Below are 16,629 nucleotides of genomic sequence, written 5' to 3' on the forward strand. Positions count from 1 at the left end.
AGAAACGTATTTGTGACGAAAAGTCTTCAGGTCAAATTTGTTGGGAAACTAAAAGTTAAACCACAAACCAGTTATTTCCATTTTTTCTTCTTGGTTCTTTTCTTTCCCTCCTCCTTCCTCTCTCTTCCTCCTCATCCCTCATCTTCCACTCATGGTATCTAAACCTTGTTACTTTCCACAGCTTCAAACATTATCAGTTTGTGCAACACCATCGAGTTACAGTACTACCCGAGGGTGAATTAAATTAGGAAGTTAATGGAACCTGCTGAAATCACACAGAAAAGCGGAACACGAGTTAACAAGTATCCACAGGTAAGATTGGTTGAGGGAAGATGGTGAAGGTAACTACCCCCCCCCCCCATCATGGTCTCCCTTGTCTTGGATGAGGTAGTAGGGGGCTGAGGTGATAATAATAATAATAGTAATAATAATAATAATTAAAAACTGAATAGAATGAAATTATAGAGAAAACGGTGCAGGTAGTTAATAAGCATCAAGAAGAAAATGGATGAGGGAGGATGATGCAGGTAACTGGCCCTTCAACCCCACAGATGAGGTAGGCAGGTGAATTAGGTTAGGAAGCAACAGGGCTTGTTAACAGGTTGTTACGCCCTCTGGGAAATCAAGGGAACGAAGACTTCAGTCAGAATATTCAGAAAACAAGTTCTTCTTCTTCTTCTTCTTCTTCTTCGTGTTCTTCTTCTACGTGTTCTTCTTCTTTTGTTTTATTCGTTCTTATTCAATTCATTAATTTTAGTCTTCATCTTCGTTTTAGAATTAATACTATTACTGATAACAACAACCTAACAATATTATAAACTTAACACAAGAATGAAATGAAAAATAAATGAATAAATATTACAAAAATTACAATAACGTGAATAAAACCAATATAACATAATTTCTACTAATAAAAACGATAATAATAGTAATAATAATAATGATAATAATAGTAATGATAATAATAATAATAATAATAATAATAATAATTCAACAAATTTTCGTCTACAATTCACTAAAAGCAAAACGAAAATAAAAACATTGATTTTCAGTTTGAAGTACAGTACGTATTACCCAGATTTCCTTAATAAATATAAAATTGATAGATAGATAGATAGATGCTCAACACAACATAGAAACACATAGTAACACAACACAGAAACACACGATGCAACACAAACCAACGAGAAAATATCCATAGGTACACATCTGTTAGTGTCAGCACCGAATCCCCTAATCGGTTGTGAGTTTTACGTCCGGCTAACCTGTCGAGCCTTCCGTGATAACCCCTGACTAAATAAAAAAAGAAATATTTATATTTATTCCCACTAACTGCGAAAACGAACCAACTATCTGCAGTAGAGTCTCAGTGAAATCACCTCGTCATTTCTAGCTCACTCGTTATTGTAGCAACGTTAGTAAGCCAATTTTAAGATATTTATTAGTCCAAGTTTACGTTCGAGATGAAGATATTATGTAAGAACCCTTGAGAACCCATCGTCATGTCGTAGGTTAAGTGAGCCAGTTTGGTGAATTTTTGTATATCCAATGACGGGATGAATTTTTTACTTACGAATATTTGAGAATTTTACACCAATATTCAAATTTTTTAAAGTTTGTCCGTAAAAAAATTACCCAAACTGGTGACGTAATAAAGACGTTAAAAGCTACAATGACTAGAAGTTTCTCTGGTTATTTTTGTCTCTGTGTAGTCGTCCAGAAACCAGCCTTTCTTGACCTGACTGGTAATGTTTTTCGCGTGTGTTTTTTCTTCCAATCTTTACGACTGAACGCAGCTATTTGTCACCCTTGTGTGCATACAGAGTCTTAAGAATCCGAAGCCTGAGGAGGGCGATTCTTGGGGGAGTGAAGAAGATAAAAGAGGAAGAGGGTCGAGGGAAGGAGAGCTGCGAGAGAGAGAGAGAGAGAGAGAGAGGATGGCTCGTTTTCAGACACTAAGTATGGAATAAATCTATGTCTCTCTCCCCCTCTTTCTCTACATTTATCTTTCTTTGTCCCTTCCCTTCTCTGTCTCCTATGGTGGATGAAAATATAGTACAATAATAATAATAATAATAATAATAATAATAATGATAATAATGATAATAATAATAATAATAATAATAATAATAATAATAATAATAATAATAATAATAATAACAACAACGTAGTGTTCATATTGTGTCCAGGCCTTTGGGGTGTGTGTGTGTACAGAGTTAAGACCACCTCCAGGCAGTTAGAATTGTACACCGGCAGAGGTGATATAACACTCCCCATCTGACCTAACGTTCACCAGTTCGACCCCGTTTCAGGATCAAATAGTAGGCACCCCTAGTCGACCCAGGTGCAGAATGGATGTCACACTAAACAAACGTGGAAGTGAAAGGCGCTAGAATACAGTTCCCGCTATGCTGTTTCCTTGTGTACCCAGGTTTAGTATGCAGTGTGTTGTATCCACGCCGCACTTAATGGGCTCTCGGGTGTATACGAGCTACTCCCATAGGCAGCTGAGAATACTTATAGGGAGCTAGAAATACCTATAGGCATCTGGAAATACCTACAGGGAGTTGGAAATATCTATAGACAACTGGAAATACCTATAGGCAGCCGGAAATACCTATAGGCAGCCAGAAATACCTATAGGCAGCTGGAAATACCTATAGGCAGCTGGAAATACCTATAGGCAGCTGGAAATACCTATAGATTTGAGAATACCATCAATTAATTAAGGAAAACCCACAAGATCAACTAGACGGGAAAACCCATTAAAATGAAACTCAACAAAAATATAGATTAATTATAAATGGGAGATGGGGGACTAAAGTGTAAAGGGAGGAAGATGGAAACACGACGAGGAACTAAGGGGGAGGGGGAGGGGGAGGGGTTGCTGGATGGAGGGTAGAATTGTATGAGGATTTAATTTATTTTATTTACTCCTAAAAAAAGAAGTTAGGTTATAGTTGGATCGATTAGGTTCAATTATGTTATGGTGATTAGATAGGTTAGGTTAGGTTGTTAAGTTGTTAAGTTAGTTTTAGTTAGGTTTTAGAGTAAGTTAGTTTAGGTTAATTTATGCCTTAGTGTTAACAATTATAGAATTATTATGATGGTCGACGTTTGTAAACAGTATATGTAACTCTATTAAAATATAAGTCAGGTAAACATGGATGTCTCCGCTAAGTTACAAAGATTGGAAAAGTTGGGAAGAATCGCCAGGCCTGACCCACATTACCCACTGTCGCCTCAAAATGCCTGCACGCTTTTAGAATATTACATGAATTGAATAAGAACGAATAAAACAAAAGAAGAAGAACAAGAACACGAACACGAAGAAGAAGAATTTGTTTTCTGAATATTCTGACATGATCTGAACTCACCTGGTACAAGTTATATATGTTTGTGTTGAATAAATTAGTAATGGAATCACACACGGATAACTACCGGTTGTCATTATACTTCTATAACTATTTTACTTAATTTAAGCGAATTTAAACTAAACTGCCCCAATTTAAATGAATCTAATCTAAACCAAGACTACTAATCAAACGTAAACTAACCAAATGTTAAACTAGCTTAATATAACCTAACCAATCATAAGTGTAACTAAACAATGCTGTTAGAAAATGAATTCCCGAAACATTTTGGGATAAACCATTTTTGCATATAATAGAGAAAAGGTGAAGCAGAGCTCAGCTGGGTGAAGTAAACTGAATAATGCTGGGATCAACACAGGGGCCACGACCTGTTTTGTTATCGAGGCTCGCTCTCTCGTGTTCAAAACAATAAGTGCACAAGTGTACCCGGGATTTTATTTACTGTATCTGGAATGTTGTGACTCAAAAACATTTTAGGCTTCACTCAAAAAATGATGAAATCGAATGAGTGATGTTGTATACTGTTCCCTGACCAACAATAAAATAGTGAGGCAACACTTCGCATTGACCACAGCTTTTTCCGGGTCCTACAAACAAACAAACACACAAACTATGTCTATATAAATTCTTTCCTTCCATTCTGTTCTGCTCCCTCATATAATCCAGTTGAACTTCGTTTATTTTTGTCTACCAACACACACACACACGCACACACAAATACTCCTCATAACTCCGACGACTCCCTACTATATTTTTCCCACACTCGGTTACTATCACCCCAAATATTTCTTAATCACTATATTTTTTTACCCAGTATTTAGTCATGATTAGCAGTGACGCTCATCAATAATCACCCCCCCACTCGCTGTATTAGTGACACGAAACAAAAACAAAACAGTCCTCACACTTGAAAAAAAAAAAATCTCGCACTAATGAACGCGATCCACTGACAAAGGATTCCCACAGTGAAAAAAAAAAATGTACCTGTAGCGTAAATTTTATATGTACCAAATTACCGTCATGGATGAATCACCATTATGTCAGACTGTGTGTGTGTGTGTGTGTGTGTGTGTGTGTGTGTGTGTGTGTGTCTGTTGATGGGTCAATTATCATTAACTCTAATGAATTATTAGTGTGGTTTTGTACTGTAAATAAATTATCAGTGTGAGTGATTCTGAGTCAATCGTCATAAATTATATTACAGCATGTTAGAAACTAAACCTGTTTCGATTATCATACATTTCTTTAAATTATTATCATTATATCAAGTGTGATGTTAGGTCAATTATCAAAAGGTATATTAATTATATCTGTAAGTCCTGATGTTCCTGGGTAAATTTTCATAAATTATTTTAAATTACCGGCATGTCGAAGTGAGACATTAAAAATGCATTAGTGTGCCTCTACGTTAAAAACAATTATCAGTATAGTATGTCAGTATAGCTGGACCAATTACCATACACAGGATGAATGAATTATCAGTGGGTGGGAGTGCTGGGGTGATAAATTATGAGCATGGTCGTCAGATGAGGGGTCCAACATTGTAAATCAAAAGGAATTATCAGTGTGTTGGGACGCTGTTGTGAAAAATACCATACCATATAAACCAATACTGTAGTACCTGCTAATGGGTGTATACTTCTATATCATATTAGTGTGCCAGAGTCGTGACAGCCTAAGATAGTATGCTGAGGAGTATTATTCATTACACAGTATCAACATACATGAAGGTGGGTCAAATCATCAGTTTATGCCAGCAGGGTCTTGAAGGCGAAGTGGTCAGGGTAGGTAACGTTAACATATACTACATTTATGTGGGTTAGCACAGGTTAGGTTATCATATTGTAGGTTAAGTGATGTTTGGTTAATGCCAGGTTAAATTAGGTTAGGATAGATCGGGTTGTCTGTCAGTGTTGGTTAAGATTGACTAGTTTAGCATAGAATTAAAATAAGCTAAGTCACTTGGGTTTGGTTAAGGTGAATTATGATTAGTGAGGATAAGATTAGTCACGTTAGGTTACATTAAGATCGATCAGGTTAAGTTAGATTAAGATACGATAAATGGTTTCCTATAGATTAAGTTGGAAAGTCTTAGCTTAGCTGAAGATTAGTTAAGTTGGATTATGCAGTTTCGGTTAAGATAGCTTACAATAAGGTACCATGAATCAGCTTAGGTTGAGAGAGGTTAAGTTAGGTCTGCTTAGGTTATGGTAGGTAAAGACTGGGATGATACTTGTAGGTTAGTTAGGTTAAAATAACTTACATTAGGGTAGGATGGGTAAGCTTAGGTTAAGATAGGTTAGGTTAGGTCAGTTTAAGTTATGATAGCTTTAGTCAGGGTAGCTCAGATATGCAGTTAATCCCCTGAGAGACGACGAACTAACACCATCCTGAGTCGCGTCTTTGTGGTGCAGTCATTACGCTATCCTTAACCTGTAGAGCCGAGTGACAGGGCTCAAAGGGTACATTAGATCACTACACTTAAGTGGATGAGTCCTGAATACTGCAGAAGTGTCTCGCTGTAAACTGAGGCGGTGACTGTATGCTTCCAGTTAAACAGACCACAGTTCTATCAGACCCAAACCTGAACTAACCATTAGAACTGGAGCCCATTAGCAGGTCAGGTTAGTTTAAGTTTGATTGGGGTCGATTAGGTATTTGACCCCAATCTTAAAGTTTAGATTAGATTAATTGGGTTGGATTAGACTGAATTGGATTGGTTCTGGGGTCTGGTTGGATTGGAATGGACTGAATGGGATTGGATTGGATTGGGTTAGGTTAGGTTGAACAAAGGCTCACGACCAGGCGCTGAGGGTTCAATCTTCCCCCCCCCTTGTCACCGACTAACTTTACATACAACTACTACTCCAGTAAACTGACTGTGTGGCTGTGTTAGTCTTTCCTAAACTAACTTTACCTAACGCAGACATTAGTTAGATTAGCGCATTAAAATAGTAGTGCTAGCAAATTCGAGCCCTTAACTTGTCTGTCATTGTGTTTGGTTTGGTGAGGGTTAGGTTAAGTTCTCACTCAACAAAAATGCACAGGAATGTATTAAAAATCTGACCATTACAATAAACATACATAAATCTGATTGTTAACGCAGATTACAGTAGCGGTTTTAAAATCTGGTTATATACGAATATATTTAAATAAGAATACGAACAAAGATTCCAATTTAAAGATCTTATTTACATGAATATTCCTTGAGGGGCCACAGAACCAACTGAGTTAAAAAGGTCAAGATGTGAGCTAAATCTCTTCCCCTGGAGTTTTACGAATGTTAAGCTGTACAATATTAATTTAGAGGTTCTTCCAGCATTGGTCTCTCTCTCTCTCTCTCTATTTCCTCAACTTATTATCATATTTATTAGACTTTCTATATGTGTCTTGAACTATCTTCCCATACCCATCAATCAGTGTCTGGGATACTCGTCCAATTAAGCTTTAAAACTCAAAGGACTGTTGAAGATGTTTATTGTAAACAAGGTTAGCTTTAATGTACCTGTACTGAGATATACAGTACTGTACCTGTAATCCAAACAAAATATAACTTTTATCGTGATGGAACTAACAGGTGGGTAGCGAATTCCATTAAGAATTTTGTAAAGTTAAGTCAGTATTAATGACTTAATTTAACTAAATACATTTTCCAAAACAATAAAATTAAAATTTCAAAAATCTTTATACATAAATCACTTGTGATGAAAACTAGCATTAAATGTTTAAAATAAATTTGCAATTTGTGTCTTGGAATAATAAGGCATTAAATTTGTCATACTGTGACCATCAGTGAAGTCAGGAATTTGGAGAATGTAACAACAGTTAAAACCCTAAACATATATATTAAATAATCACACTTTTCTTTATAAGTTACTGTATATCGTACATTATACCATAAAAGATCTACCTGTTTAAGTACAAAACTAGCATGGCTGCACCACCAGTCAACGATCTATTATCAATAGCGTCTACAAAGTGAATGGAACAGAACTCCCTTGTATTTATTTTACAATTGTTGTATTGTGTTTTAAATGATTTTGTAAGCAATTAATGGAGATGAAACAATTAAGATGTTCAATACAATATAAATTATGACGAAGTAACTGTTTTATTATTTTCCAACAGTTCAGAAATATTTTTTAAATGCATATAAGTCTATCTTATAGTCTCATTTACATTAGGAACGCTGTAGCACTGTCTCAGAACATGTACGCTTGTGTAGTGGTGTAACGCTGTAGCACTGTCTCAGAACATGTACGCTTGTGTAGTGGTGTAACGCTGTAGCACTGTCTCAGAACATGTACGCTTGTGTAGTGGTGTAACGCTGTAGCACTGTCTCAGAACATGTACGCTTGTGTAGTGGTGTAACGCTGTAGCACTGTCTCAGAACATGTACGCTTGTGTAGTGGTGTAACGCTGTAGCACTGTCTCAGAACATGTACGCTTGTGTAGTGGTGTAACGCTGTAGCACTGTCTCAGAACATGTACGCTTGTGTAGTGGTGTAACGCTGTAGCACTGTCTCAGAACATGTACGCTTGTGTAGTGGTGTAACGCTGTAGTACTGTCTCAGAACATGTTGTAGCGCTCACTGAACATGTACCTTGCGCTGTAGTGTCTCAGAACATACGCTTGTGTAGTGGTGTAACGCTGTAGTACTGTCTCAGAACATGTACGCTTGTGTAGTGGTGTAACGCTGTAGTACTGTCTCAGAACATGTACGCTTGTGTAGTGGTGTAACGCTGTAGCACTGTCTCAGAACATATGCCTTGTGTAGTGGTGTAACGCTGTAGCACTGTCTCAGAACATGTACGCTTGTGTAGTGGTGCTTGTACTGTCTCAGAACATGTACGCTTGTGTAGTGGTGTAACGCTGTAGCACTGTCTCAGAACATGTACGCTTGTGTAGTGGTGTAACGCTGTAGTACTGTCTCAGAACATGTACGCTTGTGTAGTGGTGTAACGCTGTAGTACTGTCTCAGAACATGTACGCTTGTGTAGTGGTGTAACGCTGTAGCACTGTCTCAGAACATGTACGCTTGTGTAGTGGTGTAACGCTGTAGCACTGTCTCAGAACATGTACGCTTGTGTAGTGGTGTAACGCTGTAGCACTGTCTCAGAACATGTACGCTTGTGTAGTGGTGTAACGCTGTAGCACTGTCTCAGAACATGTACGCTTGTGTAGTGGTGTAACGCTGTAGCACTGTCTCAGAACATGTACGCTTGTGTAGTGGTGTAACGCTGTAGTACTGTCTCAGAACATGTACGTGTAGTGGTGTAACGCTGTCTCAGAACATGTACGCTTGTGTAGTGGTGTAACGCTGTAGCACTGTCTCAGAACATGTACGCTTGTGTAGTGGTGTAACGCTGTAGCACTGTCTCAGAACATGTACGCTTGTGTAGTGGTGTAACGCTGTAGCACTGTCTCAGAACATGTACGCTTGTGTAGTGGTGTAACGCTGTAGTACTGTCTCAGAACATGTACGCTTGTGTAGTGGTGTAACGCTGTATAATATCTGAATATTAAAGACAAATGTTATTTTTTAACATTTTCCAGTTAACCAAACTAGCAGCTCAGTTCATCTGTGGTGAAGTGGTCAGCAAACTCGTGTTAGTGGCCCTGGTCTGATCCTCTGGCAGGGTGAAGCTAAGGGCATGGTCCTTCATGTAATTTGTCTCTGTCTACCTGGGAACCATTTTGTTAACTAATTGGTGGAACGTATTCCGTGGTAATGGTAAGTCAGTAGTTGGAAAGTTGTCCGGTTTTCCTGGGTTTTTCTTTGACATCTCGTGCATCTCATTATAAATTAATTATTCTTTTAACATGAAGTGGAAGCAGCTACAGGCAGAGAACTGCCTCTATAAGACAACTTTCAAAGCACAGGAAGTTTCATGCCACAAGTACTGTAGTCCTTATGAGTAGAAAATAACAATTCCCCAGACAAAAAGAAAGACTTTACAAGAAAATTTTCAATATAAAAAGGACAAAGTTCATTAAAAAACACACAAACACGAGAGTTTCGCAATACAAGATAAATGTTTTCGACACAAGAAAAAGGTTCTTGTACACAAGACATTTCCATTACAAAATTAAACATTTCCTATCAAAGGTAAAAAGTTCATTATTGTACGCAGAAAACTTCGATAAATAGCTTAAGCTTAAAACTTTTAATATAAAGAAAAAGTTGCAGCACAAAAGTCCTATAAAAAAGGTGTATTAGAGTCGCCCAATATTAACAGTATATATATATATATATATATATATATATATATATATATATATATATATATATATATATATATATATATATATATATATATATATATATATATATATATATATATATATATTGTACTGCATAACAATAACAGAAACCAGCATAATCATATGGTCGTTAACTTCAGCGTGAATACCGTAGTAATAAAGGCAGGGGAATTTAACATGTACAGTACAGTACTGTAATTAATTTACCAACGCGAAAATCTGCCTCACTGCCCCAAAGATTTTTTCAGTACAGAATTGTAAATTTGAATTTTAATATCTAAAAAATATCATATTGTAGTATTATGCATTTAATTCTTTTATGGAAATCAAAATTCGAAGATTGTTTACTTACGTAGTTATATTATGTCAAAGTACTGTAGTTGTTAGTTTTAAAACTATTTGCGCGTTCATATGTTATGATCACAACTCAATGAACTGTTGCAAAATGTATACACTGTACATTTTTTTTTGCTCTTTTTAAAACTCTATGGAAATTAGCGTGATATATATACAGTACAGTAGAGTGTAAATGCCAATACATTTTTGCATACATTATCTTAATTACTTTATAAATGACTACAGGTGTATCAGAAGTGACATCCTTCGCTCTCTTAATGTAACCAAAAACTTTTTACATTAACCTAGGTAAGTTTTAGAGTTTTTCTTTTCATAGTGCCTATTTCAATAAAAAATTCGGTGGAAGAATTAATGGGAGAGGAGAGGAGGAGGAGAGAATAGGGAGAGACCGAGAGAGAAGATGGGTAGTGGAGGAGAAAGAACTGGAGAGACGAGAGGTTAGTGAATATGGAAAGGAAGAGAAGAGAGTAGAAGAGAAGTGAATAAGGAAGAAAGAGATGGGGAGAGTAAAATATTGGTGAGAAATGTGAGGAAAATGAATATGTGGGTGAGAGGAATATATCGGGGAGACACAGTATATTGATAAAAAAAAGGCGAGTCAATATGCTGATGAGAGGGGACCTGGATGTGAGAGATGGGAGGAGACAGGAGAGAATGTGTGAGAGTGACAAGCAATATGTGATAGGTAAGCGCGTGAGGATATATTAGAGATGAGTGAAAGGGAGAGAAAATATTAAAGAAAAATGAAAGAAAAAAGTTAGATGGTGAGCAAGATTCAGAATATATATTAGAGGAAGTGGTTTTAAAAGTAAGAAAGTATCAAAGGGAGAAAGTAAATTAGAAAGTAGTGAAAGAAAGACAGTCAGCAAAAGGGGTTAATAGTGTGAAAGTACGCTGGAAAAGCTTGAAGGGAAAGATGTTTGTAGGAAAGAAAACACCACCAATACTTTACTCTCTCTTTCCCCAGAGTGAAAGCCCCCCCCCATAAAACAAAGGGGATACAGACATTACAGGTTTATGTAATATATAAACTAGTAAAATACAGCAAGGATCCCCCCCCCCAACCTCCACTGTATCCTTACACACACGAAAAACAAAAAAATACTTCGTTTTATTGCCATTGTCTCTGTATACTTTATCGTGACTTGATTGTTTTTCTTTCTTTTATCATCACATGTGTCTTATACTTTTGTTTTATTACCCCCATGTTTTTTTCTCTCTCTCTTCCTTCCTGATTTATCATCATACTTGTCTCTCTTTCTACGTCTTTTTATTTTATCATCACACTTGTCTTTTTCTCTCTCTCTTCCTTCCTGTTTTATTTATTACACCTCTCTCTCTCTCTCTTTCTCTATCATTCCTCATCTTTCTTCAATATCTCGTCTTCTCTTAGCCTCAATTATCTTCTCTCTCTCTCTCTTCCTCTTTTATCACCCTTTTTGTCTTTTTCTCTGCACTCTTCTATATCATCGTTCTAGCTTATCTTCTCAACTCCCTTTTTCCCCTTACCACTTGTTTTGTTCTCTATGTATTAAATCTTCTTTTTACCAACGAGCACTGAAGGTGTGTGAGAGAGATAAGAAATAAAATAATGGTCATGAACGCGTCTATGTGTGTGTATGTCTGTGTATCTGTGTCTGTTTTTATGCTAGCTCTTACGCACACATCAGAACAACGTTTTGGAATATCTACTTGAAACTTGACCTACTGCAGTTGTCAAGGGGTGAGTCGGTCTTTCGTTTCACACTGAATAGTAAATAAATTGCATGTACACAGGTGGTGGGAAAACCTTCAATCACGGTTAGGACTCCTGTCACAGTGTCTTACCACGGTAACTACATAGATAGGTAGGTAGGTAGATAGATAGATAGATATAGTAAACATAAATAGGCATTGACACAGATAAACAGATAGATGGACGGACGGATAATGGAGTGGGTGAGTGAGCGTTTTCAGCAAAATTTCGACCAGACGAGTGAACACCATCTATGAACGGGAAAGTCAACTACAGCTCAGTTTTCACGGTCTAAAACATCAAGTGACCTTCTTATCAAGATCCACTAAATCCAAAGTATATTTGTAAAAGAACGTTTGGTGTATTCTGTTATTTTTTTCTAATGTTTATAAGATATTCATGGTTTAGAACTTTAGGTGTCGGTAAAGTAAAATATCACCTGATTTAGTCGATAGAGCGTTTGTAGTAATACTATACTACTATTACTTCTAATATTAATAGCTATAATAACAGTAATAAGTTTAATAATAATGTTAATAATCTTATAAACAACAGTAATGCCGACTCATATGTGTTGGTAGCCCTGTAATGATTTGTGATGGCAGCCCTGTAATGACTTGTGATGGCAGCCCTGTGGCGTCTCCTCACAAGAGAATTTGCAATGCTGTTAGAGCGACTTCAAGAAGCTCAGCGGGTGAGATTTTGTCCAGCGGAAAATTGAACCATTTCCCGGGGCTGAGTCCTCAAAGGATCTTAAGAGATAACGCAGCTAATTTAAGTGGCTGACCTAACCCAAGAACAAAGTTGTATTTTTCACAAATTTGTAGGTTAAATTTTCCCCTTAACTGGCTAGAGATGTTAGAACGCACCTTTATGGATTTTCTTAAGAAAGAGAGAGAATAACTGGGGAGGGTAAAATGTAGAGAGAGAGAGAGAGAGAGAGAGAGAGAGAGAGAGAGAGAGAGAGAGAGAGAGAGAGAGAATTATTTTTACTGTGAGGTCTACATCAGTAAGTTCCTACAGCACAATACCCCCCAGTCCTACACATTCACATTCATATAATGTACAATATATGTAGTGTCCAATAAATAAAGTGAACTGCCTCTTATTTCCGTAATCCTATCAACCAGTAAATCTTAAAATCATAGGAAATTGTAGAATCTTTTCATAAAGTTAATTTAAAACATTACAAAATTCAGTTCCCAAGTCAAAATGAAAATGTCGATACTATTACAGAACATTATATTTATCTTTAATATATTTCTCATATCATTCAGTTTCAACAAATAAATGTCTGACTCATTACCTGCAACCGAACAAGTTTCTAATTTATTCTCTCACAATTAGCACAGACGACTATCATACCGGTTACACATGAGTGGAAGTCAAAAGGGATAATATCACTCGACAAATTAAACGTCCCAGGAAATGATTGATGGTCTCAAAATCCTGACCAAAACCCTGATTTATGTTACCTAAAACGTACTGTATGCTATAAATTCATGTTTGTGTCTTCGTTACTTTACATAACTGGGAAACGTAATAGTTCTCTTGTTACATAAAAAGGGGGAAAGTCAAGTTAAACTTATATGCAATTTTTACCATAACGTGGAGTGTGTACATATGAAGCTGGCTCACTGAAGGTACGACACAAAGTTACAGACCGGAAAACGCCTCGAAATTGCCCTTACAAAGTATCGAACTTTATGCATTCTCTTATCTCAACCAAGAGTAAAAATTTTCAACACACAAATAAACAAGATTGGACTCCGGTTCATTCCCCTAGACACTGGTCTCTGGCCTTTAGAGAGAGATTGATGATGTGAGGGGGTAAACACACAGGGGAAAATACCTCTGACTGAAACCCCCTTCCCCAATATACAGGGTGTGTGGCGTACAGACACTATAGCGCACTGTACAGCTATGGTACAGGAAATACTACAGTAAATATTGTTGCGTATGGTGCTATTGAGTTTAAAAGAATTGTGCATAAAATTTTACACTTGGTGACGACGATGACGATAGCACAGAACGATAACGACCACGAAAGATACGATAGGAACAATAATGACGATGACAACAATACGATAGCACCAACGATGATTACGATTACAGCAACAACGATGATAATAACAGCTCCGAGGCATAAAGAGGGGGGGGGGGGGCATAAGTCCTTCTCCACGTGGACCAGACGACATAATAAAGTAGTCAAATTCCCACCAATCAGCTCAAAGCCCTTCACGACCATAATACTGTATTGGCTATAAGATTACGTTACGTTACACAAGGTTTGATAAAATTATGTTACGTTAAGCGAGGTTTAGTCTGATACAAAGATTCATTAGTTTAAGTGTGGTTAAGTTAATCTAGGCTATGTTAGCTCAAGTTTGGGTTATATATATTTGATAAGGTAAAGTTAAATTAGGTTAAGCAAGGTTAAGTTAGGGTTTTATTTCGTTATATACGGGTTAAAACATGGAAGGTTTGACTCAGTGAGGTTACGGTTTAAGTTAAGTCGGGTCAGGTCTACCATAGTTAACTTTGTTTTAGGAGAGGTTAGGTTAGGTTAGGTTGGACAAGGTCAAGGTTAGTAAGATTGGACAAGATCAGGAGTAACCAAGATTAAAATTGCGTAAGATTAGGTCAAGTCTGGATTAGATTTGGTCATGTCTGGGTTAGGTTAGGTTAGGTTAGGTTAGGTTAGGTTAGGTTAGGTTAGGGCAGGTCGTGCTGTGTTAGGTTAGGTTAGGACTTAGGTTAGGGCAGGTCGTGCTGTGTTAGGTTAGGTTGGGACTTAGGTTAGGGCAGGTCATTAACAATATTTAGGTTAGGTTAGGACTTAGAGGTTAGGGCAGGTCGTGCTGTGTTAGGTTAGGACTTAGGTTAGGGCAGGTCGTGCTGTGTTAGAGTTAGGACTTAGGATTAGGGCAGGTCGTACTTGCTGTTAGGACTTAGGTTAGGGCAGGTCATGCTGTGTTAGGTTAGGTTAGGTTAGGTTAGGGCAGGTCGTGCTGTGTTAGGTTAGGACTTAGGTTAGGGCAGGTCATGCTGTGTTAGGTTAGGTTAGGTTAGGACTTAGGTTAGAGCAGGTCGTACTGTGCTAGCCCCCAGAAACAACAAACACAATTCTGAACACAATCATAACCAACATCTGTTTCTCCGTGATATACTGTATATCCATCCGAACTATATGTATAAACCTCAATTTTATAAGCGATTTGATACTTTATCCATGAACAGTATCCGTTTTCTCTATCTGTTGCAGCTAGTGGAATTTCTATTTGTAATATAATCGAAAACGTGGGGATCTTAAACAATTGAAAAAAATATTTCCTATAGATGTATGCAACCTTAACTGGCAGCTGCTTGTGGGCGGGCTTGTAAATTTTAACAAGATTGACAGGTGCTTGTGGACGGGCTTGTAAATTTTAACAAGATTGACAGGTGCTTGTGGACGGACTTGTAAATTTTAACAAGATTGACAGGTGCTTGTGGACGGGTTTGTAAATTTTAACATGATTGACAGGTGCTTGTGGACTGACTTGTAAATTTTAACATGACTGACAGCTGCTTGTGGACTTTAAACACTAATACGTATAGATATTGGGTTATGGAATCAGCAACACCTTCAGAGTAGTTTGTGTTGTGTTATGGAATTGACTGCGAGAGTGAATGAGTGTCCGGGGCAGAGTTAAGTGTCCGGGGCAGAGTTAAGTGTCAGGGGCAGAGTTAAGTTTCAGGGCAGAGTTAAATTGGTCAGGCAGGATTAAGGTGTCGGGGGCAGATTTAAGTGTCAGGGTAAGGTTAAGTGTCGGGGCAGGGATTAGAGTCCAGGCCAGAGTTAAGTGTCTGCTGGGGTAGGATTAGAGGTGTCAGGGGCAGGATTAAGTGTCGGGGCAGGATTAATGTCCGGGGCAGAGTTAAGTGTCGGGGGCAGAGTTAAGTGTCAGGGGCAGAGTTAAGGTTTCAGCAGAGTTAAGTGTCAGGGCAGAGTTAAGTGTCTGGGGTAGAGTTAAGTGTCCGGGACAGAGTTAAGTGTCCGGGACAGAGTTAAGTGTCCGGGACAGAGTTAAGTGTCCGGGACAGAGTTAAGTGTCCGGGACAGAGTTAAGTGTCCGGGGCAGAGGCAATGGGCGAGCTGTGTTTAAACACCTTTATCGTTGCTTAAAGAAATAGCGGTAAACAGGGCACTATCAAGCATATGGTTCAACAGAAATTATTATATATACACGTAAGAAAAAATAAACTCAAACACAAAAATTATAAAACTAAAAAAGTGAAATAAACTAAAATATACACTATGGAAAAAATATATAGCTATTACTTTCGAATAATTTCTATCTAGTTACTTTTTCTGGGTAACGGTATTCCCCCAAAAAATATACAAGCGAGGCATATTATTTTGTCAACCATTTCACATAAACCATCATATAAAAAAATACGATTCAAAACCACATAAATCCCTAGTCTCTCTATGAACTAAACTATTCAATACAGCTTTCATGTACATCAGAATATGGATGAAAAATAAAGCAAATTAAGAAAAATACAGCTAAAAAAATACTGTAGGTTAAGTTTTTCCCTCATCATAGTCTTCTGTATAACATCACGTACCTAATTTTCCTCCCCAGTTTTTCATCACCGCCATCTATCGTCCAATAACTTCTGGCTACCTGAGCTATTTATTTTCTCATAACAATATATCCAATATATGATTACCATCCATTGTTAACTTATCTATAATAAAATGACATGACTGGGGTGTATTTAGGCAATTGAGAACATAACATGAAGCATTTTTACAGAACAGTATGATATATTTTGTTTTTTAGATAATTTTGTCTCCATCTCTTTCTTTCTCTCTCTAAAGCCCCCTTCACCGCCACCCCACTCACGAA

The sequence above is a fragment of the Homarus americanus genome, unplaced genomic scaffold (genome assembly GCF_018991925.1).
Source record: "Homarus americanus isolate GMGI-L3 unplaced genomic scaffold, GMGI_Hamer_2.0 scaffold56241, whole genome shotgun sequence".
NCBI classification, from domain to species: Eukaryota; Metazoa; Arthropoda; class Malacostraca; order Decapoda; family Nephropidae; genus Homarus; species Homarus americanus.